The 27,901-nt window shown below is 37.2% G+C and overlaps 1 non-coding gene across 1 annotated transcript; it reads left to right on the top strand.

The window, feature by feature from the left end:
* Nucleotides 1–3,135: 3,135 nt before the first annotated feature.
* LOC115895623 lies at nt 3,136–3,238 on the top strand. The gene has a single exon (XR_004055802.1). It is a non-coding gene; the product is annotated as a U6 spliceosomal RNA (small nuclear RNA).
* The last annotated feature ends 24,663 nt before the right edge of the window (nt 3,239–27,901 follow it).

The raw sequence follows: 27,901 nt of genomic DNA, 5'->3' as shown, positions 1-27,901 counted from the left end.
AGTTGCTAAGACCTTAGGAAAAGTGCAATATTTTGGCGGGGGTGTTCCGTTTTTCCAGGTATTCTGTCACGGTTTCCCTTGGCTAGGAAAGGGAAATCCCCAGACCCCTTGTGCTTCCTGGGTGAGGCGACGCCCCGCCCTGGTTCAGCTCACCCTCTGTGGGCTGCACCCACTGTCCAATCAGTCCCAGTGAGATGAATCATTGTTCATCTGAGGTACCTCAGTTGGAAATGCAGAAATCACCCATCTTCTGCGTTGATCGCACTGAGAGCTGCAGACTGGAGCTATTCCTATTCGGCCATCTTGGAACACCCCTAAAGTATTTTTAAAATAATTTCATCTCACAGTAATGATTTAAAAAATGCTACTAGCATCCTAAATTCAGAAGAAAATTACATTAATCTGATAAAATATAAGTAGAAAAAACATTTACAACAACCATCATGTATAATAATAAAATGTTGAATGACAAGAATTCCCAGTACAGATGCTTTCACTCAATGTTGTTCTGGAAATCTTAGTACAAAAATAAAACAATAAATAACTTTGTCAGGATGAGAAAACATAAATAAAAGCCAAGGAGTTTGAGACCTGCCTGGGCAACATAGGGAGACCTCGTTTCAACAAAAAGAAAAAAAAGGTAGCCAGGCATAGTGATGCACACCTATAGTCCTAGCTACTCGAGGGACTAAGGTGGGAGGATTGCTTGAGTCCAAAACGATCAAGGCTGCAGTGAGCCAAGATCATGCCACAGCACTCCAGCCTGGGCAACATGGCGAGACTTTGTCTCAAAACAAAGTCATTATTTGCAGAAGATATAATCCACAAGAAAATCCGCCAGAATCTACAGATAAGTTACCAGAACTGACACATTAGTATAGCAAGATTGGTAGTTACAAAGTCAATTTTTTTAAATTTGTATTTTTATATTCAAGCAATGAAAAATAAGAAGATATGATCTTTTAAATATCATTTATAATAAAAAAATCAAATGCTTAGAAATAAATTTAACAGAATACATGCAAGACTTCTAAACAGAAAACTATAAAAATATTATTGACACAAAAACCTTAATAAATAGGAGACAAATCATAGTAATAGGATGAAAAGTGTGAATTATATCTGAACCAATCTATGAATTTGATTCAGTATCAATCAAAATTGTGAAAGTTTGTTTTTTCTTCTGAGATGTGTGTGTGTGTGTCTTATAACTGAATGAACTGATTATAAAATGTATGTGATAATGAAAAGAGCCAACAAGATTTGAAGAAGCCTTTAAGAAGGAAAAATTGATTGAATGCATGTTATATTAGATATCAATACTTATAAATCTACAGAAATTAGATCATCATAGAGTTAAGCTAAGAATAGACAAAACTCCAAATGAATGGAGTCTAGAAACAGGCCCATGACAATATGGACCTACAGGGACAGTCATGACACTGCAGAGAAGTATAAAATGAACAGTCTTTTAATGAATATGATTGGACAATCAACTATTCCTATGAAAAAATAATAAAACTGACCCCTACTCATACATTCACAAATATCAAATATAGGTTTATTGTCAATCTAAATGAAAAAGAAAAAATGATGAAATTTCCAGAAGATAATATGGCAGAATACAGGGCACTAAAATAATCACAGAGGAAAAACTAATAAAATTAACTTTATCAGAATAAAGAATATTTATACATATGTTCATCAGAGAAGATTTAATGATGGACAAGAGAAGCCACAAAAAGGGAAAAATATTAATAATGCTTTTAACCTACAATTCTGAAGGAATTTTCCAAGGGTAGCAGCTACTCCTAGCTGAAAAGTAACCTTGGTGTATTTTAAGAATGTTAGTAACCTGAGCCATATGAAAGGGAGCATGATATATAACAAGACTCTAGCTTAGATAAATGAATGGTAAAGGCCTACATTAGAATTTCCAAGGGCACAGAACTCGAGATTTCCAGATAAAAGTAATATACGATGATGTCAGTGGGTGCAGACCTGAAACTGGAAGGGGTGGGAGATGTTGAGACAGTTAAAGTATTTCTGCCACCAGAGGCTGAAAATTAGAGAAGCCCCTAAGATGCCCATTGCAGCAAGAACTTAAGTAACATGGTCAATCCCCAGAACTTGTTTAGGGCAAGGAGTAAAGAAACAGAGTCTCACATACCAAAAAAATATTTCTACAGAATGATTTTTCTAGATAGGCTGTACCAGGACCCAACTCGCCAGGAGTCAAATACGAACCAGGAGTCTGAATACTTCACAATTTAGGTCACTTGTCATCACAGAATCAGAAAACTGCAATTCACTTTGATGTTTTCCTTTATTATTTATTTTTCCATAGCATCTTAGCAAGTTTTATTTTTAATGCTTTTGCTTAAAAAGAAAAAGAAAAGGAAAAAGAAATATTTTATCAAAATTGATAATTAATGTGAGGATTTGGGGGAGAAGAAGAAAACAAATCCGCCTACATTTTTTCAGAAGAGCTACAGTAGGTACAGCACCCTGGAGACACAGCAAAGTCATGCCAGTTGGAGAAACGGGAAAGTGACAGAACTGAGGCTGTGAGTGGGATGAGTTCCCCACATTAAAGGCAGTCCTAGGAATAACTAAGATGGCTGTTTTGTTTCTCTCTCTCCCTCTCTCTCTCTATATATATAGAATATATATATATATATATATATATATATATATTCTATATATATTCTATATATATATATATATATCTCTGAAGATACCCTACATATTTTGGAGTATAAACAATTACTTTGTTAGCATCAATGGATTATATTAAGCTGAAAGGATGATTTCGCCACAAAATTGAACTAGTGAAAAAAATTAGGGGAACTATTCAATTTACAATTGCATCAAAAATAAATAAACCAATAAGCTACTGGGAGTAAATGTGACTAAGGAAGTGAAAGAGCTTTATACCAGAAACAATAAACATTGAGGAAATAAATTAAAGATTACACAAATATATTAATAAATGGAAAGACATCTTGTTTTCATGGATTCAATTAATATTTAAATGTCCATACTGCCCAAGGGATCCAGAGATTCAGTGCAATCCTTATTAAAATTCTAATGTCATTCTTCATAGATATAGGGAAAAAAATCCTAAAGTTTTGCTTGCTTGGGCACCACATCTACTGAAATTGGAACAATATAGAAAAGACTAGCATAGCTCCTGTGCAAGGATGATACGCAAATTCATAAAGCATTGCACACTTTTTTATGGTAACACTATTCACAATAGCAAAGACATGGAATCTACCCAGGTTTCCATCAACAGTGGATTGGATTTTTAAAAATGTGGTAAATACACTCCGTGGAATACTATGCAGCTATAAAAAAAACCACAATCATATCCTTTGCGGTAACATGAATAAAGCTGCAGGCCATTATCTTAAGTGAATTAACACAGAAACAGCAAACCAAAAACTGCATGCTTTTACTTATGAGTGGGAGCTAGACATTGAGTACACACAGACACAAAGGTCAGAGCAATAAACACTGAGGATTCTAACAGTGGAGAGAGAGAGAAGCGGGAAAGATTGGAAAACTACCTATCAGATACTATGTTCACTGCTTGGATGTTAGGATCATTAGAAGTCCAAACCTCAGCATCAGGCAATATACCCATGGAAGAACCCTGCACACCTCCCCCCCCATGGAAGAACCCTGCACACGTACCCCCCATGGAAGAACTCTGCACATGTACCCCTTGAATGTGGAATAAAATGAAAATTTTAATCCTAAAATTTTCGTGGAACCACAAAAGATCCCAAATAACCAATGAAATCTTGTCCAAAATGTGCATAGGTGGAGACATCCCACTACTAGGTTTCAAAATATATTACAAAACGATTGTAATCAAGGCAGCATGGTAATGGCATAAAAACAGATACATTGACCAATGGAATAGGATAGAAAGCCCAGAAATAAATCCACATATCTATGTTCTAGACCCAAAACTATGAAACTACTAGAAGATAACATAGGGGAAAAGCTCTATGACATTGATCTGGAAAGTGATTTCTTGGATAGCACTCCTAAAGCCCAAGCAATAGAAGCAAAAGTATACTAATGGCATTGCATCAGACTAAAACGTTTCTACACAGCAAAGGAAACAATATAGTGATGAGACAGCCCATGGATTGTGAGAAACTATTTGTCAATCATACTTTGATTAGGGGCTAATCTCCAAAATATATGAGAAACTCAGACTACTCAATAACAAGGAAACAAATAACCCTACTAAAAAATAGGCAAAGAACTTGAATAGACATTTCTCAAAAGAAGATATACAAAAGGCCAATAGATATATAAAAAAGTCAAACATCTCTAATCATCAAAGAAATGCAAATTAAAACCATAGTGAGATATCACCTCACCTCACCCCTGTTAAAATAGGTTATTATTTAAAGAATAAAAGATAACAAGTGCTGGCAAGGATGTGGAGAAAAATGAATACTGTTGTTGGTATTGAAAATTAGCATAACCTTTTGGAAACCAGTATGAAGTTCCTCAAAAAACTAAAAATAAGATTATCATATTCAGCAATTCCACTTCTGGGTACATACCAAAGGGAATTTAAATCAGTAAGTTGAAGATATGTCTGTATACCAAATGACGATATGCCTTATTCCTAATAGCCAAGATATAAAACAATCATCAAATGTATCAGCAAACAAATAAGTTTTTAAAATTTGATGTATATATACACTATGGGATACTATTCAACATTAAAAAAAGAAAAAATGTCATCTTGTCATTTGTGACAACATGGATGAACCTGCAGGACATTATGTTAAGTGAAATAAATCAGGCACAGAAACACATACTGTATTATCTCACTTATACGTGGAATGTTAAAAAGTTGAGCTCATAGAAGTAGAGAATAGAATGGCAGTCACCAGAGGTTGAGGGGTAGTGAGGATGGACAGGGAAAGGCAAGAAGTTAAGAGACATGGAGAAGACTATGGGAGAATGGAGGTGAAGACTGGAGTTATGAGACTGCAGGGCAACCACCAGAAGGTAGAAGAGGCAACGGAAGGCTTCTTCCCTAGAGCTTTCATAGGGACTAGAGCTTTCATAGGGAGCATGAACCTGTGTACACCTTGATATTGATATCTAGCTTCTAGAACTGGGAGAGTATACATTTCTGTTGTTTCAAGTTACCCCAGTTTTTGGCAATTTGTTACAGCAGCTCTACGAAACTAATATACAGGTCAATTGGTAACACATATTGCTGTGTCTAGATTAATGCCTCAGTTCACATGGAAAAGTCATGTGGTTAGCCATGAGAATTACGGTGAAGGCAAAGATGAAGATATAAAAGTTGGTGCTGAGATTTATGAGGATACTTTGTCCATTTTACCTTTGAGATTGCATTATCCACCTGTAGATATTCTGAATTTTCTAGGCCAGACATAATACAATTCACTTCTAATTAGGTAAAAATCACCTCGTAAAATATAGCACTGCCTTTTCTGTATTTTGTCAATATCACTCCCAGAACTTTGTTTTATATGTATTATCTTGCCCAACTTATGTAGATTTACAAAATAGTGAAAATTATCAACATCTCTGAGAATAGGAAGTCTATGGGTTTTTTCCTTAGCATCTTTTAGGATTAGTATAATGCCTGATTCATTATACTCATCTCAATATCCAGTTAAAGTTTAGTGAATGAATCAGTTTTACATTTTTGTATCTTCCCTGTATCTCTTTGATATGGTTCTGTTCATTTGAAATTAAAGTATGAAACTATGACCTAAATAGGGTATAAGATGCTTGATCAATATTAAATAAAACTTGGAAACTACAAATTCAAGTCACCTAAACCTACTCGTCTCAATGAAGAGCACAGGAAATTGTATCCATTTAATTTCACTTTCCTCTGTAAGTTCATTCTTGATCTCTGGGATTTTGTTTCAATATTTGTATTTTAAATCAGAAATTGATTTTTCCACAGACATTTCTGATTCTTTTTCTTAATCATTAATGAGGCAGTTTTACCAGACCGAGGTAAGTAAACCTACTAATAGGGTTATGCCATAGAGCTAAGATATGTGGAGAAGTTCCAGCTGTTTATTTTTCCATCTCCCAGACAACTCCAGAAATGGGCATCCAATGCCTTTTGAGTTATACTTTCCATTTCTACATCAAAAATGGAACTAGAATTTAGGGGGAAAAAAAGGCCTCTGTGTTTGAGCTGGCGGCCGACTGCTGTGTAATTATCATTGCTCTTCTTTATTAACTGCTCGCCTTCGCCTTATGTGGTGCTTTGTTGATAGATGTAACCTCAATCTTGTTGCTATGGTGACAGTAACAGTCGCTGAGAAGATTTTGTTTATGGTAAACAAATCCAGGCATATGCTTGAAGCCTGGTGGAATAGTTTTCCAGCTTCCCTTACACTGCTGTCCCTGAATGAAATTAAAGAGCTCCAACTGAAAAACCCACAGCCTGGATTTGAAATATAAAAAAAATAGGAAACAGTCCTGAGATTATTGTTTATGTGTGTGGGAATAGCCCAGTAGGTATGTCTATGTTCACGAGTCAAGGCTCCCTGTCGAAGGGGGCTCTCTGTGCAACACACGCAGAGGAATTGACCTTAGAGTGAGAGAAAGCCTCGCACCCTGAGGGCTGTTGGCATCAATAGTGAAGTTGGGTTGGTACATTAACATAATGACAAAAAATGCTTCTCTCTGTCCCTTACCAAATCCTCTCTGCTAGGCATGCTGAATTTTTATATATTGGAGAAAAAATTCCTTCCAGAACACTCTCATAAACAATGAAGTAAGACACATTCAGCTCCCTTTCTTAAATTTTTTTATGAACGTGAACCACCATTTGAAGGAGAACAGTTGTCATGTAGATGGATGGAATTGAGGGTCAGATTTACTTCTCCATGGTGAATGTATTTGTGGTTGGTCTGGTTTAAGTGGCCCAACACATTCTCTGGTTGTCTTTCCCTGTCTCTCTCATCTACCTCCTCAAATGTTTTCTCTCCAATCTGACAACTGCTGTCTAAAATTAAAACCACCAAATCTTTTCCCCTCACTCTTCTGTACTATAAGGCTTTGATGGCTCACTTAAGAATGAAAACTTAAAAATTTCAAAGAATGAAAATTTGGAAAGCATTATAATGAAATTGAAATGGTGTGTACAAACCATCTGCTATTTATGGCCAATAGTGTGCACAAATTAGAGACCATTACTTGGTACCAGAACATGCAGGAAGAAAGTGGACTGCCTAGTTGCAATGGGAAATCTTCAGTAGAGAACAGAAGGGCCATCAGCCCGAAATTCCAAGAACTACTTATTTGGATTTCATAACAGTTGTTGAAAACTAGTAGAATCTTGCTTGTTCGTTCTTTTCACCACCAGTCAAAGGGCTTTACTTACACTTTTTCTCAGGTCTCAGGGTCCCCAGGTGTATGGCTCTACAGAACAGTTGAGCCTTAACACAGCAATGCAGGAAGCCAATTTTTAATCCCTCAGAGAGAATTAAACTTCCTGCTAAATATTTTCTTGTTTTAACCTTTTACTTGGGTATTTGTCTCATAAGCACACACTGAGAATACAATGTTGCAGGGTTTTACGTAGCTTATTAACTCGTGTTCTCCAGTGAGGGGGTCCGGGGATGCTAGGGCAAAGAGTTTAGGCCAACATTAAAGTGATTTATCTGCTAAGTACATGAATTGGTATTTCATTGGTTGGAGGCAGGTATTTATTTTGATTTACCTTTGTAAAGTGGCAAAAACAAAAAGTATCTTCTTGATAAAGAACCTGGAAATTAAACAGTAATAATAATAATGATAATAATAGTTAATAAAACAAAGTGTAGTTTTTCAATTTAAAACAGAATTTTTTCTTTCATAAGGTCAAAGAAAGATGCCTTAACTGGGATTCCCGGCATGCTGCCCACTCTCAAACTTGGTTTGGACCCATGATCTCCTACTTCCGTTTCTGGAAACTTCATCTATCATTTACCATCCTGTCTGTCAATCCCTAGGGTCCTCCTTTCCTTTTGTAATTGTTCAAACATCATCTATTCATACATACATGCAAACACATACACACACTCCAGCTTTTTTCTGACTTCTTTTCTAACTCCTTAGGGAGGTTAGTCTTCTTTTTACTAACATACCATTCAGCAGCTCATTATTATGACACTGCATTATGAATTATTGTTTGTGAATAACATCATGTTGGTCAGTGGCTGAGTAAGCCTCTTGGCAACTGCCATCTCATTTTCTTCTTTGCAACTCCCAGTTAAAATATAGGTACTGTTGGTCACACATGGGCCGGAGAAACTGGGATGTACAGATATCACACAGATCCAGGAGTCACAATTTGAATTCATGTCAGTCTCACTACAGAGGTCGTGTTCTTAATCATGACATTGAAAGATGTTTTAGCAAGAACGCTTTGTTCTTGAGCAAAACTTTGGGCTATGGAACTTGTTTCCCTGCTTTTCCTGATTAACCCAGTCTGAGAATCTTAGAAAACTTCAAAGATTAATTTACCTTTTCCCTTTAGAAGATGGAACCAAAAGCTGGCCATAAACAGTCAGTCCCTGAACTGTCCCTTTTTATCCCCACCATATGTCTCTAGATCTGCTTAGAGAATTTCAGTTATGCGCTCCCCCAATTAAATACACCTCCAAACGTGTCTTTCCATCCTAATAGCATTATAATCCTATTTATTTGAAAAACTTAATTTAAGGTTGGTGGTTGATCTTCATTTGAGCTGTAAGCACTTGGCTGTTACTTTATGTTCTATCCTGAAAAACACAATGTAATGGCAGGGCAGGAGGAAAGAATTCAGGACTAGCATGCCACCACTATTCTATTATTAAACTGAACAATATTTCACATTCAGTCTCTTCTATAAAGACTTGACTATGGCAGATTATAAGCTCTTTCTCACTTTATAGTTCTAAAGATTTTTACATTTTAAGAAAGAGCAGTGGCTCATGCCTGTAATCCCAGCACTTTGGGAGGCCGAGGTGGGTAGATCACAAGGTTAGGATTTCGAGACCAGCCTGGCCAATACAGTGAAACCCCATTTCTACTAAAAATACAAAAAAAATTAGCCAGACATGGTGGTGGGCACATGTAGTCCCAGCTACTCAGGAGGCTGAGGCAGAAGAATCGCTTGAATCTGGGAGGCGGAGATTGCAGTGAGCTGAGATCATGCCACAGCACTCCAGCCTAGGTGACAGAATGAGACTCTGTCTCACAAAAGAAGAAGAAGAAGAAGAAGAAGAAGAAGAAGAAGAAGAAGAAGAAGAAGAAGAAGAAGAAGAAGAAGAAGAAGAAAGAAGAAAGAAGAAAGAAGAAAGAAGAAAGAAGAAAGAAGAAAGAAGAAAGAAGAAAGAAGAAAGAAGAAAGAAGAAAGAAGAAAGAAGAAAGAAGAAAGAAGAAAGAAGAAGAGGAAGAAGAAGAAGAAGAAGAGAGAAGTATGAGGGTATTGAGGGATGAAGAGATAGAGCATGGAGCACAGGGGATTTTCAGGCACTGAAACTCTTTTGTATGACACTATATGGGTTGATACCTGGCATTATACATCCGTCAAAGCCCAAAGAACTATATAACACAAGAGGGACCCCAATGTAAACTAAAAACTTTAACTTATATAATTTCTCAGTGTTTGTTCATCAAATATACAATAATAATGCAAGGTATTAACTATAGAAAAAATTATGATGGAAGGTGTTGGGGCATATGGAATTGTACTTTCTGCTCAATTTTTCTGTAAAACTGTTCTGAAAAATATAGTCTATTAATTAGTGTTAAAAGAGAGAAGAAAAAAATATACATGACCAAATACTGGCAAAGAGAAATGAAAACTAAGGAATGTCAGTGATTGCAGGTAAAGGCAACTGGACTCTTCCAAGTCCTTAGTGATACTTCTACCGATTTCTGAAAATGTGTGAATTGTTGAGTCCATCCATATACACCAGCCATATGGGCTATGAAGTGGATTGAATTCAAAGAGTCTTGTGAAGTAAAAGACAGTTAGACATCCCTCCTCCTCTCCCCCCAAAAAAAAAACCAATTTGCCTATGCTTCGGTTTCTATAAAATGCACAGATGTGCTAGCATTTAGCTGCCTCCCTGGGGTGCAGTAAAAGTGTTGTTCTGAAGTGTTTCAAGACTAGTACATCCCAGGGCCTGGCACTGTGGTGGGACTCAAGGGAAGCGATAAAACACAAATTGAAAAGCAGTATTACTTGGGAAATTGTAGTTTAACACATGTGACAGGCAGTCTCTCCCTGTTTTCTAAGATTTCTTCCTTATTGCTTTAAGATAAAGTCTTCATGATATCCGAGTCATATTATTCCCTTCCTTTTTCCACACCTTGATTCACTCTTCCATCTTTGGGTAAGAGGAAGAAAATTAGGTGAAGATCATATGTGTAGTTTTCAACCGCGAAATTTTGCGTGCACTTTAACTGTCAGCTCCAGAGCTAGCATCGCCTCCACTTTCCCATGTATAAAGCCTACACATCCTTCAGAGCTGGGCTCAAATCACCTTCCTAAGCCTGCATTCTATTAGTGATCCTTACCCCTTCTTTTAGCTCCTCACTGAGCACTTCATCCCTGCAGTTTAGAATTTGACTATATGCTGCTGAATTATAAATCGTACATTCAATTTATAACTTGCCTAAAATGAAAGAAATCTACGTGTGTGTGTGTGTGTGTGTATGTATGTGTGTGTGTGTGTGTGTGTGTATCTACCACTCTATATGTCTATCTTCCTAAAGATAGGACCTTTTCCTTTTACATCTGTTGAATTTCCACTCCTACCTACCTTCAACTCCTGCCACTGTGTGTACATTGAAGACAAAGCAATATGTGGGTGATTTTAAAGAAAATATAAACCCATATGTCTTTCAGTCCTACCTATCTTTCTTCTTAATCGGGCCCTGAAACTTAAAATTTTCACTGTTACCCTCCCTAGGCCTAATGGGTTGACTTTGACATTCTATTTGATATTTATGGGAGGAACTTTCTTTCAGTCATCGATTAAGACAGATGTTATTGTTTTATGCTGAGATTTTAGTAGAGCTAGGCATCCCATTTAAATGAGGAACTTGAGTAGAGTTCTTCTTTGAGTAGTTAAGAAGAACAGATAGCAAAGCTGTGGGACATAGGCTCAGTAACATTAGATCAGTTTGGAGAATCACCTGCATTGTTGGCCCCTGAGAGACAGCATGGCCCAGGGAAAGAAAAAAGCACTGGAGGTACAGCTACCTTCCCCAACACATCAAACCTTATGGTACATTTCTTAACCTCCATGAAACTGAACATCTGCAAAAGGGGTTTGTTTCTGTATAACATGAACTTGTGAAGGCCATATAAGATAATACCCAAGAAAGTGGTTGCAAACTGTAATATAAAGGTATAGATTTGTTGGTGATAAACCAGAGGGCAACATGACAGTATTTTCTGCCTTGGGAAGGTTAGAAGTGGGGCGGGGTGGGGAAGGTGAATTCTAGAAAAATAAAAGGTCACCAGTTACAAAGTTTCCCCACTTTAGTTCTTTAGGATTAACGCTGTTTGAAGCCAAAGAATTTAAAATAGTTCAAACTAACATTTGTGATTGTTCAGTTCAGTTCACTTTCTTTGTTTTCTAGATAATGAAATTTTGTCCCAGAGTATGCGCAAGTCCATGTCTCACTGCATGAAGAGTAACACACTCATCTGTGTGACTCTTGGCATATAAAGCTACCACCTGCAAAACTTGGACAAGTTGTTTGATGTCTCTGAGAATCTAGTTGAAGCATGTAAAATTCTTCAAATTATTAGACCTGACTTTGGGTAACTTTTTTTCTTTATTGATTTCCTTGGCCATAGTTTTTATTCTCACCATGGGAATCTTGAAGGCTATCTGGAAAAGATCTGTCAATGTACTTATTTTCTCCCCAGTATTGATTCAACTTCTTTGCCTAATCTGAATTAACTATGTAACTATTATATATATTAACTATATAACAGCAACAACATGTGTAGGTCACATGTATTTATGCTGAACTTTGCTTTTATAAAGTTTTTGTTTTCTTTAAAAATATTTGCATTTTTAAAGTTGTTGTACTACAGTGGCATTTTCTACAAAGGAGAAGGATAAATTTTCTCTTCTGAGGAGGACTTTTGTTTGTTTGTTTTTGTTTTGAGATGGAGTCTCATCCTGTTGCCCAGGTTGGAGTGCGGTGGTGCGATCTCGGCTCACTGCAACCTCCTCTTCCCAGGTTCAAGTGATTCTCCTGTCTCAGCCTCCCGAGTAGCTGGGACTATAGGCGTGTGCCATCACATCCAGCTAATTTTTTATTTTTAGTAGAGACAGGATTTCATCATGTTGAGCAGCCTGGTCTCTAATGAGGAAGACTTTTCTATGAACTCTTCTCAATCACTTTCATTTTCAAGAACTTATTCTCTCTTGTGAAATTCTATAATAAACGACAGACTCATCCAAAAGCTTTTTTCTTTTTTTTTTTTTTTTTTTGTCACAAAACAGATCATTAGTCAATTACCTAGTGTTTACTGAGGGCTTACCATGTGTTAGAAAAAAGATGTGGCCGGGCGCGGTGGCTCAAGCCTGTAATCCCAGCACTTTGGGAGGCCGAGACGGGCGGATCACGAGGTCAGGAGATCGAGACCATCCTGGCTAACACGGTGAAAACCCGTCTCTACTAAAAATACAAAAACTAGCCGGGCGAGGTGGCGGGTGCCTGTAGTCCCAGCTACTCGGGAGGCTGAGGCAGGAGAATGGCGTAAACCCGGGAGGCAGAGCTTGCAGTGAGCTGAGATCTGGTCACTGCACTCCAGTCTGGGCGACAGAGCGAGACTCCGCCTCAAAAAAAAAAAAAAAAAAAAAAAAAAAAGAAAAAAGATGTAAGAGGAGGCATAAGACCCTGCCCTATTCAGGGAGGCAAGCTGTATGCTGCACAGAAACAAAAGGAACCTATGATATCGGGCAAACAAAACTCCAGCAATGACACAGGAAGTCCAGCAGACAGGTAATTACACCAAATTTGGGAGCCCAGGGGAAGATGTGTGAAGCTGATTACATTAAGAATGTTCTGAGGAATATCAAGGTTTAAATCAGCAGAGTGGAGAACAGGAGATTATTATGGATGTGAAACCTGAAGGTCCAGAGGACACAGTTAGGCACAACAGATAACAAGGTCAGTGAGAAGACAGCCCCAGCTGTAACAGAGGATTGGTCTGGGGTGATGAAGAAAGATGAGGCAGAAAAGCATTTTAGGATTAACTATGGAGCTCCTCTCCTGCCAAGATGAAAAGCCAGGACTTGTGTTGTGAGCACTGAATGTGTGAACAGAGGTTGCAGTTTCAGAGTTTGAGCACAGAGCTAGAGATATCTGAATTTGACTCTTGGCATAAAAAGCTACCACCTGCAGGACTTGGGCAAGTTGCTTTATTTCTTCAAGCCTTCGCTTCTTCCAATATAAAATTGAATTAATAAAATAATGTAGGTCTCCTATGAGACAAGGTCTTTTAATGGAGTAGGTGATAAAAATATATTTTGCTATTCTTTTTTAGCATTAGTTATGGTTTTTGTTTGTTTTTGGATAGCAATTATGTTGATATGTAATTGTTTTTCTTCCGAGCTTCTCAGTAATTATCCAGGTCAGAATATGCCTTAGAATAATACATCTTTTTGAACCTAGTCTCATTATCCTACTAGTTTTTGGAGCCTACAAATTTTCCCTGATTATGGGATCATGGGCTTTGAATTACAATTTATCTCTAGTCAGTGATTTTTAACATTTTGGGAGTTATAACCTTTTGGAATGGTTTGACATTGTGGCATTTTTAAAAATTAAAAAAAATTACATAAAACTTTACAATAGAAATAGAAAGAAACATACAAATAATTTTGTTTTTATACTTAAGGAGTATAGCTGACTCAATGGGTAGATGTAATCAGCAACTTTAAAAGAGTTTTCTCCTTCAACAAAAATATTCCCCTCATTGACCTCCTATGGTGCCTGAAATTCTACCATATGCTCTCCTCCTTGAGGAGCCATGGACCCAGCAGGAGCATATTGATACAATGATGGTTTTTACAGCATTATATTCTCTGGGAGGGGCAACACATTAACCAGCGAACACACCAAAAGGATGTGTATCATTTCATCTCTTATTGATCACAGTCTATTTATTATTTTTTTTATTTTTTATTTTTTGAGACGGAGTCTCACTCTGTCTCCCGGGCTGGAGTGCAGGGGCCGGATCTCAGCTCACTGCAAGCTCCGCCTCCCGGGTTCGCGCCATTCTCCTGCCTCAGCCTCCCGAGTAGCTGGGACTACAGGCGCCCGCCACCTCGCCCGGCTGGTTTTTTGTATTTTTTTTTTTTTAGTAGAGACGGGTTTTCACCGTGTTAGCCAGGATGGTCTCGATCTCCTGACCTCGTGATCTGCCCGTCTCAGCCTCCCAAAGTGCTGGGATTACAGGCTTGAGCCACCGCGCCCGGCGGATCACATAGTCTATTACTCTTCTCTAATAGTATGGAGATTCTTCAAAAGTAGCCAATGACAAAATAGGAATAATAGCAAATATCGTACTTGCTGCATGCCAGGTATATACAATTCTCACAACAGTTTTTCGAGGTAGGTGCTATCACTGCCCTCATTTTACAGTTGAGGAAACTGAAGTACAGTGAGCTGCCTAACTTTCATATAATAAGTTATAGGTCTTGGATTTAAACTCAGGACCTCTGCCTCCAAGTCTGGTCCTTAACCATTATACAAACTGTCTTGGCCTTTGAAATGGTTACCTACTTCCTTCTCCAAGACTAATGGTGGTACCTTTTTGTGAGACATTAAAGAAATTAAAGTAGATCTGATGTATCTATAGTGAATGTCTTTGGTTGTATACATGTGTGTCCTCTCTGGGGACAGGAGTTGCCTGGAAAGGGCAGTTACACTTCTGAAAGGCTATGTAAGGCCAGCAAAGCCATAGCCTGAATCAAGAGAAATAAAAGAGTCTGGCTTCTTATGCCTGAATGGCATAAAGGCTTTAAAACTGAATGGCTAAGGGCATTTTCTTGACATTTTCACACTATAAAACCAAGTTGTCTATAAATCTCTATAGCCAAAATATTAGCCAGTAATGAAAATTATGTATTCATGTTGTACCACATATTCTGGGAACCTAATTTTATCATCAGACACCTGCACAGAGATGCTAATACAGAAAATCAAAGTTAAACATCTCACATTACCCATACTTACCCAGCAGAAAAACTGATCCTGAAAAAGTGGAGCACAAAATAGGAGAGTTTTGATAGGGGAAAGGCTGAAAATGAGAATTAAGGGAACATGAGAGCCTAGAATATTTAAGGAGCAGAGCATATAATCAGAAAGGGCTCTAAAAGATGAGTAGAGAGGTGTAAAATATGGAAGACTTGGCCAGTTCTTGGCATATGTTATCTAAAAGTTTAGCAACCCAAAGATTGTTTGCCAATAATTGTGGAAGACTACATTTTCAAAAGATGAGCAAAGCAATACACACTCTTCTGTAGTGTAATGTTGCTGCTCCTCCATCAAGTCTATTTCTTTACCCCTTTGAATCTGGGTGATCCAGGGCCAGTGACTATGTTGTCCAATATAATGTGGCAGAAGTGACACTGTGAATCTAATGGCCATGATGAGAAGCCCAAGGTTCATGGAGTAGCCATGTGTAGGTGTTCCTGTAGACAGCCTCAGATCCCAGCTGATGGCCAGCATCAACTTCTAGCCTTGTTAGAGAGCTATCTTGGATATCTAGACCAATCCATCCTTCTGATGATACCAGCTCCAGCTATTGTCTGACTGCAACCACATGAGAAACTTTGAGCAAAAACTGTCTAGGTAAGTTCAGTCAGTGCTCAGAACCGTGAAGGTATTATTGGTTGGTGCAAAATTCATTGCAGTTTCAAATGCACCATTAAAAGTTATGGCAGAAACAACAATTACTTTTGCACCAACCATATAATAAATTGTTATTTTAAGCTATTCAGTTTTGGGGTGGCTTGGTACACAGAAATAGTTAACCAAAATCCTAATGCAATGAAAGAGGATAAAGTTTAATGCCATCTAAACAGTTCCCAACAGCTAGAAACTAAGCAGAAGAAATGTTAGGATATTAATACACCAGTATATAGCATTTATGAAGACACACTAGACATGCTTTCCCCTTGATGAGACTTTGAGTCTTCACTCTAGCAAGGACCACCATGTCTAATTCTTTAGAATAATAAAGGCTTACCTGCTTCATGAGATCTTTGGTTTTGTTCTTTTGAATCAATGCACTACAGAATCAGGCCGGAGATCTTCAAAGTCTATGCTTAACTGCAGCTTCTATGAGCACTTCCTTCTCTAATTCCACCTGACTAGTCATGAAGTCCCATTAGGAAATACAGAATAACAGACAGGGAGAGCATTTTAAAAAACTTTTTATTTCCACAGATTTTTGGGGAACCGGTGATATTTGGTTACACAGGTAGGTTCTTTAATGGTGATTTGTGAGATTTTGGTGCGCCCATCATCCGAGCAGTATACACTGAACTCAGTTTGTAGTCTTTTGCCCCTCACCCCCATCCCACCCTTTCCGCTGAGTGCCCAAAGTCCGTTGTATCATTCGTATGCCTTTGCATCCTCAACACTTAGCTCCCACTTTTGAGTGAGAACATATGATGTTTGGTTTCCCATTCCTTAGGTACTTCACTTAGAATGATAGTCTCCAGTTCCATCCAGGTTGCTGTGAATGTCATTAATTTGTTCCTTTTTATGGTTGAGTAATATCCCATTGTGTATATATATATATATATACACGCACACACACACACACATACACACACACACATTCTGGTTGTCCATATGTATAAGGGTGTGTGTGTGTGTGTGTATATATGTATGTATGTATCTGGTTGTCGATATATATATATATAGACACACACAATGGAATACTACTCATATACACACACCAAAATTTGTTTATCTACTCGTTGACTGATGGGCATTTGGGCTGGTTCTGCAATTGCAAATTGTGCTGCTATAAACATGCGTGTACAATTATCTTTTTTGTATAATGACTTCTTTTCCTCTGGGTAGATACCCATTACTTAGATTGCTGGATCAAATGGTAGTTCTACTTTTAATTTTTTAAGGAATCTCCTAACTGTTTTCCATAATGGTTGTACTAGTTTACATTCCCACCAGCAGTGCATAAGTGTTCCCTTTTCATTGTATACACACCAACGTCTATTATTTCTTGATTTTTTGTTTATGCATTCCTGCAGGACTAAGGTGGTATTGCATTGTGGTTTTCATTTGCATTTCCCTGATCATTAGTGATGTTGAGCATTTTTTCATATGTTTGTTGGCCATTAGTGTATCTTCTTTTGAGAGTTGTCTATTCATGTCCTTTGCCTGTTTTCTGATGGGATTTTTTTTTTCTTGCTAATTTGTTTAAGTTTTTGTAGATTCTGGAAATTAGTCCTTTGACAAATGTATAGATTTTGAAGGTTTTCTCCCACTCTGTGGGTTGCCTGTTTACTCTGCTGACTGTTCCTTCTGTTGTCCAGAAGCTCTTCAGTTTAATTAAGTCCCACATATTTACCTTTGTTTTTGTTGCATTTGCTTTTGGAGAGAACTTAGAAATAAATCCAAATACTTACAGCCAACAATCTTCCACAAAGCAAACAAAAACATAACGTAGGAAACAGACACCCTTTTCAACAAATGGTGCTGGGATAATTGGCAAGCCACAATGTAGCAGAATGAAACTGGATCCTCATCTCTCACCTTATACAAAAATCAACTCAAGATGGATCAAGGACTTAAATGTAAGACCTGAAACCATAAAAATTCTAGAAGATAACAGGCAGAACATTTGAAACTAAACCAAGGGATTGAGGATTCCACTTCTATTTTTCATTCTTCAACTACTGGTGATCATTTTTTATGAAGACAATAAAAAATTAATACGGTATTGACCAAAAGGAGATCCACAGAGCTAGGGAATTATCTAGTGAGCTATGCTATTTTTATCTTCATCTCCTAAATTTCTGTCAAATATTCTTCAGGTGTGCCATAAAAAATCATTTTAGGAACCTGTGAAATATAGCAGGCAGTTGCTATCGTACTTGGGTCTGTGGTTATTATCCATGAAGTTGTGCTTCTTCTATTTCCTTCCCATCCTTCTTTGGTTTGATGTGGCTACTTGCAGATTGTTATCTGTTTTCTCATCTCCCAGATGCCTTCTAAACATGCCTGATCATTTCCCTTGTTTAGTTAAATTTATATATATTTGATCTTTTTCTTCTTTGATTAAAAGTCAGCAGCAATTCAGTTAGTAGCACAAACATTAGCAGTTACCAGTAAGCTGAGGCCAAAAGTGCATGAGTTTCATTTTTCAGCTTCCTAAACTCCCATTCCTATATATTATTTTGGAGAAGATTATACTGTAATTCTAATGCTGCCTTTCTTGTTAAAATAAAGGCAAAAATGTGTCCCATGAGGAGCAATAATGAATCTTTCTGGAACTCATCTATTAATGGAATTCAAAGCATTCCTGGAGACCAGATCCCAAGGTGGCAAAATAAATCATATCATTTAGATATGTAAGGGCCTTTAGAAATGTTCTACTTGCATATATTCTGTTTGGAAAGTCTACTGTGGAGCGATCTAGAGGATTAGAATTCCTGAGTAGAGCTTTATTTAGGCATGATGATTCAAAGTGCAGATGGGCAGTGACAATCAAAGATCTGGAGGGAGGGCTCTGGTGATAGCCTGGAATAAAGACAGTTCAGGAGGGCAGGCAGGTTCCAGCTGAACCCTTTAACAGCAGCATAATTGATAGCCCCCTGCTGTCTCATTGCTGTGGTGAAGATATGGACCTATGCTCATGTCCTCACAAAAAGGTTGTCCTTTTTTTAAAAAGCTGATTCTAAAAAAAAAGACTACATTTTTCTCCACACCCAGCATCATTCAGGGTCTGTGTCCAACAAGAAGAGCATCTGCTCCATGCAGCTGAGAGGGCACATGGGGTGTTTCTATCTTGGCATAACTTGCCATATCTGAGTTCCTAATGTCTTCATGGGACCTGATTTTTTCTTTTTATAAATAAACTGCTTCAAAAACAAAAGTAGAACCCACAAAACAGAAGATAAATTTATAAAATCAATCAAGATCAGTAGTTCCAATACTAAATCTAGAAATTAGATTGCCTGATTGTCAGTGAACTGCTTTTCCCATTGCACATTTTAATTTTTGTTTGGTATGTGCCCATGTGCACATGTGTGAGTTTGTGTGTTACTGTGCATGTGTGTGTGTGTTACTGTGCATATGTATGTCTAGGCCATTATGATGTTTTTCTTTCACTTGTACATTTACTTATTCTTTTTATTCATATGTTCAACAAAAGTTTGTAGAGTACTATGTTCCATGCACCATTTTATGCTCTGGGATATCAAATTGAATGACACAAATCTTATCTGTCCTTACAATCTGATCAGAGAGATAAATAAACACAAACAATAGAGGGTAAGGGCTGTAAGAGAAGCATGGGCCATGTGCTACTGGAGCACTTGGTGGGGGAGTGCCTTATCTTTCTGGAAGCGTCAGGAAGCCATCTCAGAGGAGTTGCTATTGAAAAAACAATTGCAGGCTCCATACAAGCTAGAACTCTGGTTCTGTCACTTGCTTGCTATGAGAACTTGAAGAAGCCTCTGACCTCTCAATACCTCACTTTCCTCATCTGGCAATACTATCTGGTAATAATAATGGTATCTTCCTCAAAAGATTGTACAACAGATTAATGAAGACTGCTCACATCAAGTGCTTCGAAAAGAGCATGACTCCATACATGCTAGCTATTTTTATGGCTAATGTTAAGGGTTTGATTGGAAAAGAGACAGGGAATAAAAATATTAGTTAGGCAGGAAAAGAGCATAAACTTTATAGACCATGATATGAAGTTTAAATGTTACTTTTATCCAAAAACATGCCATGAAGAAGATCTTAAGCAGGATATTGGCCTGATTAAACATACATCTGTAATAAGATTCCTTGATGGTTTATGTACATAGGAAGAAGAATTATGAGAGTCCTGTTGTAATGCAAATGAGATGAGTACTTGAACTAGAGACAGTGGAAGCAAAGGAGGAGTGTGAATAGAAAATACTATAAAGACATAACTTAGAGTATTTGGAGATAATAGATTACATAACAAATAGTACAAGATAATGGTATATTTTGCTTACATAACTAGGTAGACAACAAGGATATTCACTGCAATAAGAAACTCAGGAAAAGAGCAAGTTGAAAACAAGTTAGTTTTCAGACATGATGACCTTGAGGCACTTATGGGCTTTCGTATCAGGTAGTTCTAAACAGATGTCAAGGGTTGAATTCTTATTCAACATGCATTTGGAAATAATAGAAATAGTAATCCTGAATTTAAGTATACTTAGGTCATAAAATGTTTGAGATAATAAAACCAAAATTTACTGGTGATTACTATAGGCTAGGACATTTACTAATATATTTGTATGAATAATCCCACAAGTTACACAAAACAACCCCTGAGGCAGGTACTATATGGTTTCCGTTCCACATATTAGGGAAATGTTTTAAAAGCTTAAGTAACTTGCCCAAAGTCACTGTCTTAGTCCATTTTCTGTTGCTTATAACCAAATACCTGAAACTGGGTAAGTTGTAAAGATAATAATTTTATTTCTTACAACTATGAAGGCTAAGAAGACCAAGGTTGAGAAGTTGCATCTGCTGAGAGCCTTCGTGCTGGTGAGGACTCTGAAGAGTCCTGAGGTGGTGCAGGGCATCACATGGCAAGGGAGCTGAGCGTGCTAACATGCTGTCCTCGGGTCATTTTTTTCTCTTCTTATAAAGCCACCAATTCCCCTCCCATGATAACTCACTAATTTACCCATTAGTCATTAGAAAGTGCCCTCATGACTCAATCACCTCTTAAAGGCCCTGCCTTTTAATACTGCCACATAGGATTAAGCTTCAACATGAATTTTGGTGGGGACATTCAAACTATAGAAGTCACATAGATAACGAGTAGGAAATGGAAATGCATCAATTACTATTAGGTTCCTGTGAGGGACAGATCATTCAACATACTAATAAATTAAATAAATGTAATTTATTTCCTTTTTGTTTCAAATAAGTCTAGAGGGACCCAAGTTCACTCTAATTTATTTTTTCTGAAATATTTAGCAGGTGGTTTTCTTCTCAGAATCCATAATGTCTGTATTTCAACTATCAGAAAAGATCAGAAAAGGAACTAGAATATGCCATCTTATTTTAAGTATATTTTCTAGAATTTGAACACCATGATTCTGCTGACATCCCATTTTCAATATGTAGTTACAGGACAAGCCTAGCTGCAAGGGAGGCTGGGAAATGCAGTACTTTTCCCTTGGGAAGCTAGTGTCCACTTAAAAATTGGGGGTTCTATTACTAAGTAGGTAGTGGAAAATACATCCTGGGGACTGACAGTCTCTACTGGAGGGATTCACTAGAAAAAAAAAAAAAGTAAAGTTTAAAAAATCTTTAAAGACATCAGTTAAATTCCTGGAGTACCACAGCCTTGAATGAAGCACCTGGAGAAAATGAGTCCAAGGAGCACAGTAGTTAGAATATGTCAGAGACATTCATCATTACCATCATAAGAATGCTTCAATTGGGTAGATATCTAGGCCAAACAGTAGACAAAGTACTTCAAAAAATAAAACTCCCAGTAGGAACTGGTGCACACAATACAGATGACTCTGTTGAAGAGAAGCATAAAAAAATCAGGAGAGAAGTTTTAACCAGGTAAACATAAAGAATCAATTTGGTGATACTCACACTTTAAGGATAGAGTAATAATAAGCCAAGGTAATGAAAGATGATTATTTCCTTACCAAATGTTTGTTCAAATTACAAAGGGTTCACCTCATGTTTTCTGTAAATAGTGAACTTCCCTGGTGCACCTAAACTAGAATTCAGTTTAAATACATTAAATTTACAGGCAATTTCAGAAACACTTTATGAGGAAAGTTAGATGTACTCGAGGTTCCTAAAGTTAGACATACTCAAGGTTTCTTAGGCATAGAAAGAAATGGAATTAGTGCACAGAAAATCATTGCACATAAATATTTAGATTTGAGAAGGTGGAACAAGTGTTTACTTTTGAAGGGAGTTCTTCTGGGGAGACAAGTTTTTTGTTGCTGTTGTTGTTTGTTTGAGACAGAGTCTCACTCTGTCACCCACACTGGAGTGCAGTGGTGGGATCTTGGCTTACTGCAACCTCCGCCTCCTGGGTTCAAGCGATTCTCATGCTTCAGCCTCCCAAGTAGCTGGGACTACAAGTGTGCACCACCATGCCTGGCTAATTTTTTGTATTTTTAGTAGAGGCAGGGATCACCATTTTGGCTAGGCTAGTCTCAAACTCCCTAACCTCAGGTGATCTGCCCACCTCGGCCTCCCAAAGTGCTGGGATTACAGGCGTGAGCCACTGCTCCTGGCCTGGGCAGACAGGTTTTTTCTTTTTTTTTCTTTTCTTTTTTCTTTTTTTGAGACGGAGTCTGGCTCTGTCGCCTAAGCTGGGGTGCAGTGGCGCGATCTTGCTCACTGCAGCTCTGCCTCCCGGGTTCACACCATTCTCCTGCCTCAGCCTCCTGAGTAGCTGGGACTACAGGTGCCTGCCACCACGCCCGGCTAATTGTATTTTTAGTAGAGATGGGGTTTCACTGTGTTAAGCCAGGATCATCTCAATCTCCTGACCTTGTGATCTGCCTGCCTCGGCCTCCCAAAGTGCTGGGATTACAGGCATGAGCCACCGTGCCCAGCCAAGAAAGGTTTTATATAAGACATTAAATAGCATATGCCAAGGGCTCCTAAACATAATCTCCAAATAAAAATCTCCTGAATGTTTTTAGTCAGGGTTCTGCAGAGAAACAGAACAAACAGGATATATAAATTTATAGTTTATATAGACATCTATATATAAATATATAGGTATAGACTTGGAGATATAAATATGTAGATATATAGATACATGTAGTAAAATATTTTTATAAGGTATTGCCACATGTGATAATAGAGGCTGAAAAATCCCAAGATCTTTCATCTACAAACTGGATATCCAGGAAAGCCAATGGCACTAGTTCAGAGGCCTGAGAACTGCAGGACCAATGATGTAGATTTCATTCTGTGTTCAAAAGCCTGAGAACCAGGAGCAATGAGGGCAAAAATTTGACATTCCATTTGGCATAGTGAGGCAGCATTAATAAACTCTCCTCTTTATTTTTGTTTTATTTAGGCCCTCAATAGATTATATAATGCCCACTCACATTGGGAAGGTTTATCTACTTTACTCATCCCACCAATTCAATTGTTAATATCTTCCAGAAACATCTACATGAATATACCTAAAAGTGATGTTTAATCAGCTATCTGCACATCATGACCCAGTCAAGTTCACACAAAAAATTAACCATTATAATGCTCTTGTTCTATGCTGAGGCTAATTCTCATGAGTCTTTACATAATATTGAAAAATAGTTTGGGAATTGTGTCAATGACTTATAAATAACTTTATAGACCTGAGTTATATTTAAAAAAATAGAAAACCATACCATCCATACCCATATTTACAAACCATTCAGGCAGAAACGTTTAAAGATACAATTTGAAGGCCAACCACAGGCTTTGAGTCCTTGGGATGCATACACCCGCCCTTGCCTTTATAAGTCAAACATGGTGCAGCATCTCCCCATTGCATTCTGCCCCAAAGGTGAGTTGGTCTCTTTCTAGATCTGGTTCTGTGATTAAAATGTTTTCTGATCCTAGGCACATTCTAGGAAAAGAAGGTTCTTTTACCACCTTCTCTCCCAAACCCCATCCTTCATGTTTGCTGTTTTTAGGTTAGTGAAGCCTGAAATTTCACCCTTAGAAAATTATTGCTTTAGCTTAAATTCAATAACACATTTTCACCTCTGTTATATAAATGTTTCTAGCAGGAGAAAACAGAAATGTTGCCCCTTATTTATATCTCAAGCCCCAAAGAAAGAATTCACACAACTGAGGTTTGTGAATAAAGCACATAAAAATGCAAATTTCAGTATATTTCTACTTCCCTGTTTCCATACTGTACTTGATTCTTAGAAAATAAATCCCAACTTGTTGAAGAACCTCCTCAAAAGAGCTTCCTCTAGGAAATTTTTAGCAGGAAAATGAAATATTTTTTTCTAAACAGCCTTTTCCATTTTTTCATCTGTGGTAATAATGGAAGTTAAATCTTTGGTTTCAGTCAAACTATCTTCACTATTTCTGGATAGGGCTGGTGCTTTTCTGTCCTCTTATCTTTACTAATGCTATTTTCTACATGAATAGCCCTCAATACTTTTTTTCTGTCTTTCATGATTCAAATATACTTTTAGTGAAGTAAACCATACAAAATGTCAAATGTATACAGCTCCATACACTTTTACTAAATGAGCACACCTTTGCAACCACCTTCTGGATCAATAAGCAGATCATTAAAATACCCTAGAAACCCCTTTAGTGCTCTTGTCGAACACTTCTCTTCTGTGTCTGGGGAATGCAAATTAAACTGACAAAATACATTAACAGAATTTTTCTTTAAGTTTATTTACATATGGAATTTGCATACACATGAGGAGACTCAGTGATGAGTGCTGTGGTCTGAATGTTGGTGTTTCTCCAAAATTTTTGTGTTGGACCTTAATACCCAAAATGATAGCATTAATAATTGGGGCTTTTTAGAAGCGATTAAGTCATTAGAACTCCAACCTCATGAGCAGGATTAGTCCCCTTAAAAAAGAGGTTGAAGAGAGTTGCCTTGCCTCCTCTGCAATGAGAGGACACACAAAGGGTGCCATCTGTGAGAAATAGACCCTCACCAGACACCGAATCTGCTGGCTCCTCAATCTTAAATTTCACAGCCTCCAGAACTGTAAGCAATAAATACATTTTTATTGTTTATAAATCTAGGGTATTTTGCTATAGCAGCTTGAATAAATTAACACAAGGAATAACTCACAACGTGATCAGACTTTGGAGCTTAAATATCTTAACACAGGTTAATAAATTATCAAAAAGCGGCTACACAAAGAAAAAAAGGGGATTGGCTTCTAGGGATGATAAATTGTAGGAAAGTGACTTGGGAATGCATGGAAAATATGGTTTGTTTAGTACAATTTTTATGCCGATGAGCTGTTCTCTTTTTTTATACAGGAGAAGGAAACATCTTTATGAATGTGAAAGGGGAAATTTATGCCCTGATTTTAGGCAGAAAAGAAGAGGGCAGAGTGTTCTTCCTGTGTTTGCTGTTTTTCAATTACTTTAAGCTCAAAATAAGTCTTCTGCTAACTTGGCATATTCTGATCCCCTTTCCCACTTTCCACTTACTAGAACCACCCTAGCTGCCTCCCGCTAATGGGTAATCACTAGCTTGACATCTATTACCGTTGTTTTTTTTTTTTTTTTTTTTTTTTGAAAAAACTGCCTTTGAAATATATATTAAATGAAAAACTAAAATATATATGCTTTTGTGCCTGAAATATTCTCTTCATGTTGCATTATATTGTCTGTGATGTTCATCCAAGTTAATAGTTGTAGATTATGTATTTTCATGGCTTTATAGTGATTTATTTTATAAAAATGCCACAACCTGTTGATCAACTCTACACTTAATAAGTATTGGATGGTTTCCAGTTTGGGAATAACATAAATGGTGCTACTGTAATCAAAACAGGTCCATTACTCAGTGTACATGGTGAGTTAATACACAGAGACACTGGGTTGCAACAGAGAAATAGGTTTAAGTTTAGGACTAATGAACCTCCATCCAAATCCATCTTTCTGGATTTGGACACCTCAAATCCATCTCTCTGGATTTGGACACCTCAAATCCATCTCTCTGAGGAGTTCAGGGCTACAGTTTTTAAGGATATTGGAGTGGACTGAAGTGTGGAGATCCTTGATTAATCAAAGAATGCAGGGTGAAGTCATGGGACAGGGAAAGTTTCTCATGCTGATTCAGTTCATTGGTGGGGCTCTTTAAACTAGCTGGCATTAGCATTTCCACTGAAATGTAGAATCTGCTTAATCTATTCTTTTTTTTCTTTCTTTTTCTTTTTCTTCCTTTTTTTTTTTTTTTTGAGACAGAATCTCCCTCTGTCGCCCAGCCTGGAGTGTAGTGCAGTGGCGCAATCTCGGCTCACCGCAAGCTCCACCTCCGGGGTTCACGCCATTCACCTGCCTCAGCCTCCAGAGTAACTGGGACTACAGGCGCCTGCCACCTCACCCAGCTAATTTTTTGTACTTTTAGTAGAGACGGGGTTTCACCATGTTAGCCAGGATGGGTCAAAGTGCAACCTTGATTAATGCTTAATTATAATTATTTCTGTTCAGAACTCTTGCTAACCCAATGAGGACAACCTCACTGCTATGAATATTATTAAATGCTATTTGGTAAATATGCAAGTATTTTTGTTAGATATATAACCAGGAGAGAAATTGTTTGGTAATATGTATGTGTATAAACAACTCTAGTAGATATGACCACACAGGGGCACTACATAAGAGTTCTGAATGTTTCATACACCCACAAACATTTGATATTTTTTAAATTTTGTCCATTCTAGTAAGTGTGTAGTGTTACTGCATATATTATTAATTTACCTTTTTTATTGACAAGAGATGATGAATTTTTTTTCACAGTTTTGTTGACTGTTTGGAAAACCATTTTTTTTTTTTTTTTTTTTTTTTGGTAAAGTTTTACTCTTTGCTCATTTTACTGTTCACCTGTTGGCATTTTGGTTACAATTCGGAGAGTTCTTTGTATATTGAATATGATTCTTTTATGGGTAAGGGTATTACAAATTTCTCACTTTGTGGTTTGAATTTCTAACTCTTAACAGCATATATTGATTTAATGAAGGGTTTAAAGTAGTCCAACTTATCATCTTTCTTATGATTAGTGTGTTTTCTGTCCAGTATATACAATATTTGCATATAGCCTGAAGGCCATATTTTCTCTTTGTTTATTGCTCTTTAGAAGTTTTCACTTTTTAAAAAAATGGTGGCTTTACTGAGATATGATTCACATACCATAAAATCTACCCATTTAATAGTTTGAGGTACAATTAAGGTTTTTTTTTTTTTTTTCTTATAGTTAAAGGTACAACTTGCTAGTTTTTAGTGTATTTACAGATATAAACAATCATCACCACAGTCAATTTTAGAACATTTTCATCATCTCCAAAAGAAACCCCATAGCCTTTAGCTATCATTCTCCTAAATCTCTGCACCTCCAAGCCCTAAGTAACCACTAAGTTACTGTCTGTTTCTATAGGTTTGCGTATTCTAGACATTTATTACAAATGGACATATATAACATGTAACTTCTTGTTTCTCTCACTCAACAAAATATTGTCAAAATTCATCTATGTTTTATAGCATGTATCAAGATTTCTTTTCTTCATATGGATGAATAATATTCAATGTTATAAATACAGTTGGCCCTTTAAAAAAAGATAGATTTGAACTGCTCAGGTCTATTTATGCATGAATTTTCTTCTGCTTCTGCCACTCTTGATACAAGACCAACCCCTCCTCTTCCTCCTTGTCTTTAGCTTACTCAATGTGAAGATGACAACAAGGGTTAAGACTTTAATGATGATCCACTTCCACTTAAAAAATAATATATTTTCTCTTCCTTGTGATTTTTTAACATTTTATTTTCTCAATTTACTTTAAGAATATAGTATACAACACATATAACATGAAAAAATACGTGTTAATCAAAGTTTATGTTATCACTAAGGTAGACAGTACACTACTA

This window comes from Rhinopithecus roxellana, chromosome 21 (genome assembly GCF_007565055.1).
Source record: "Rhinopithecus roxellana isolate Shanxi Qingling chromosome 21, ASM756505v1, whole genome shotgun sequence".
NCBI lineage: Eukaryota > Metazoa > Chordata > Mammalia > Primates > Cercopithecidae > Rhinopithecus > Rhinopithecus roxellana.
Note: the sequence above shows the minus strand (reverse complement) of the source record. Positions and strands in the feature narration are given on the sequence as shown.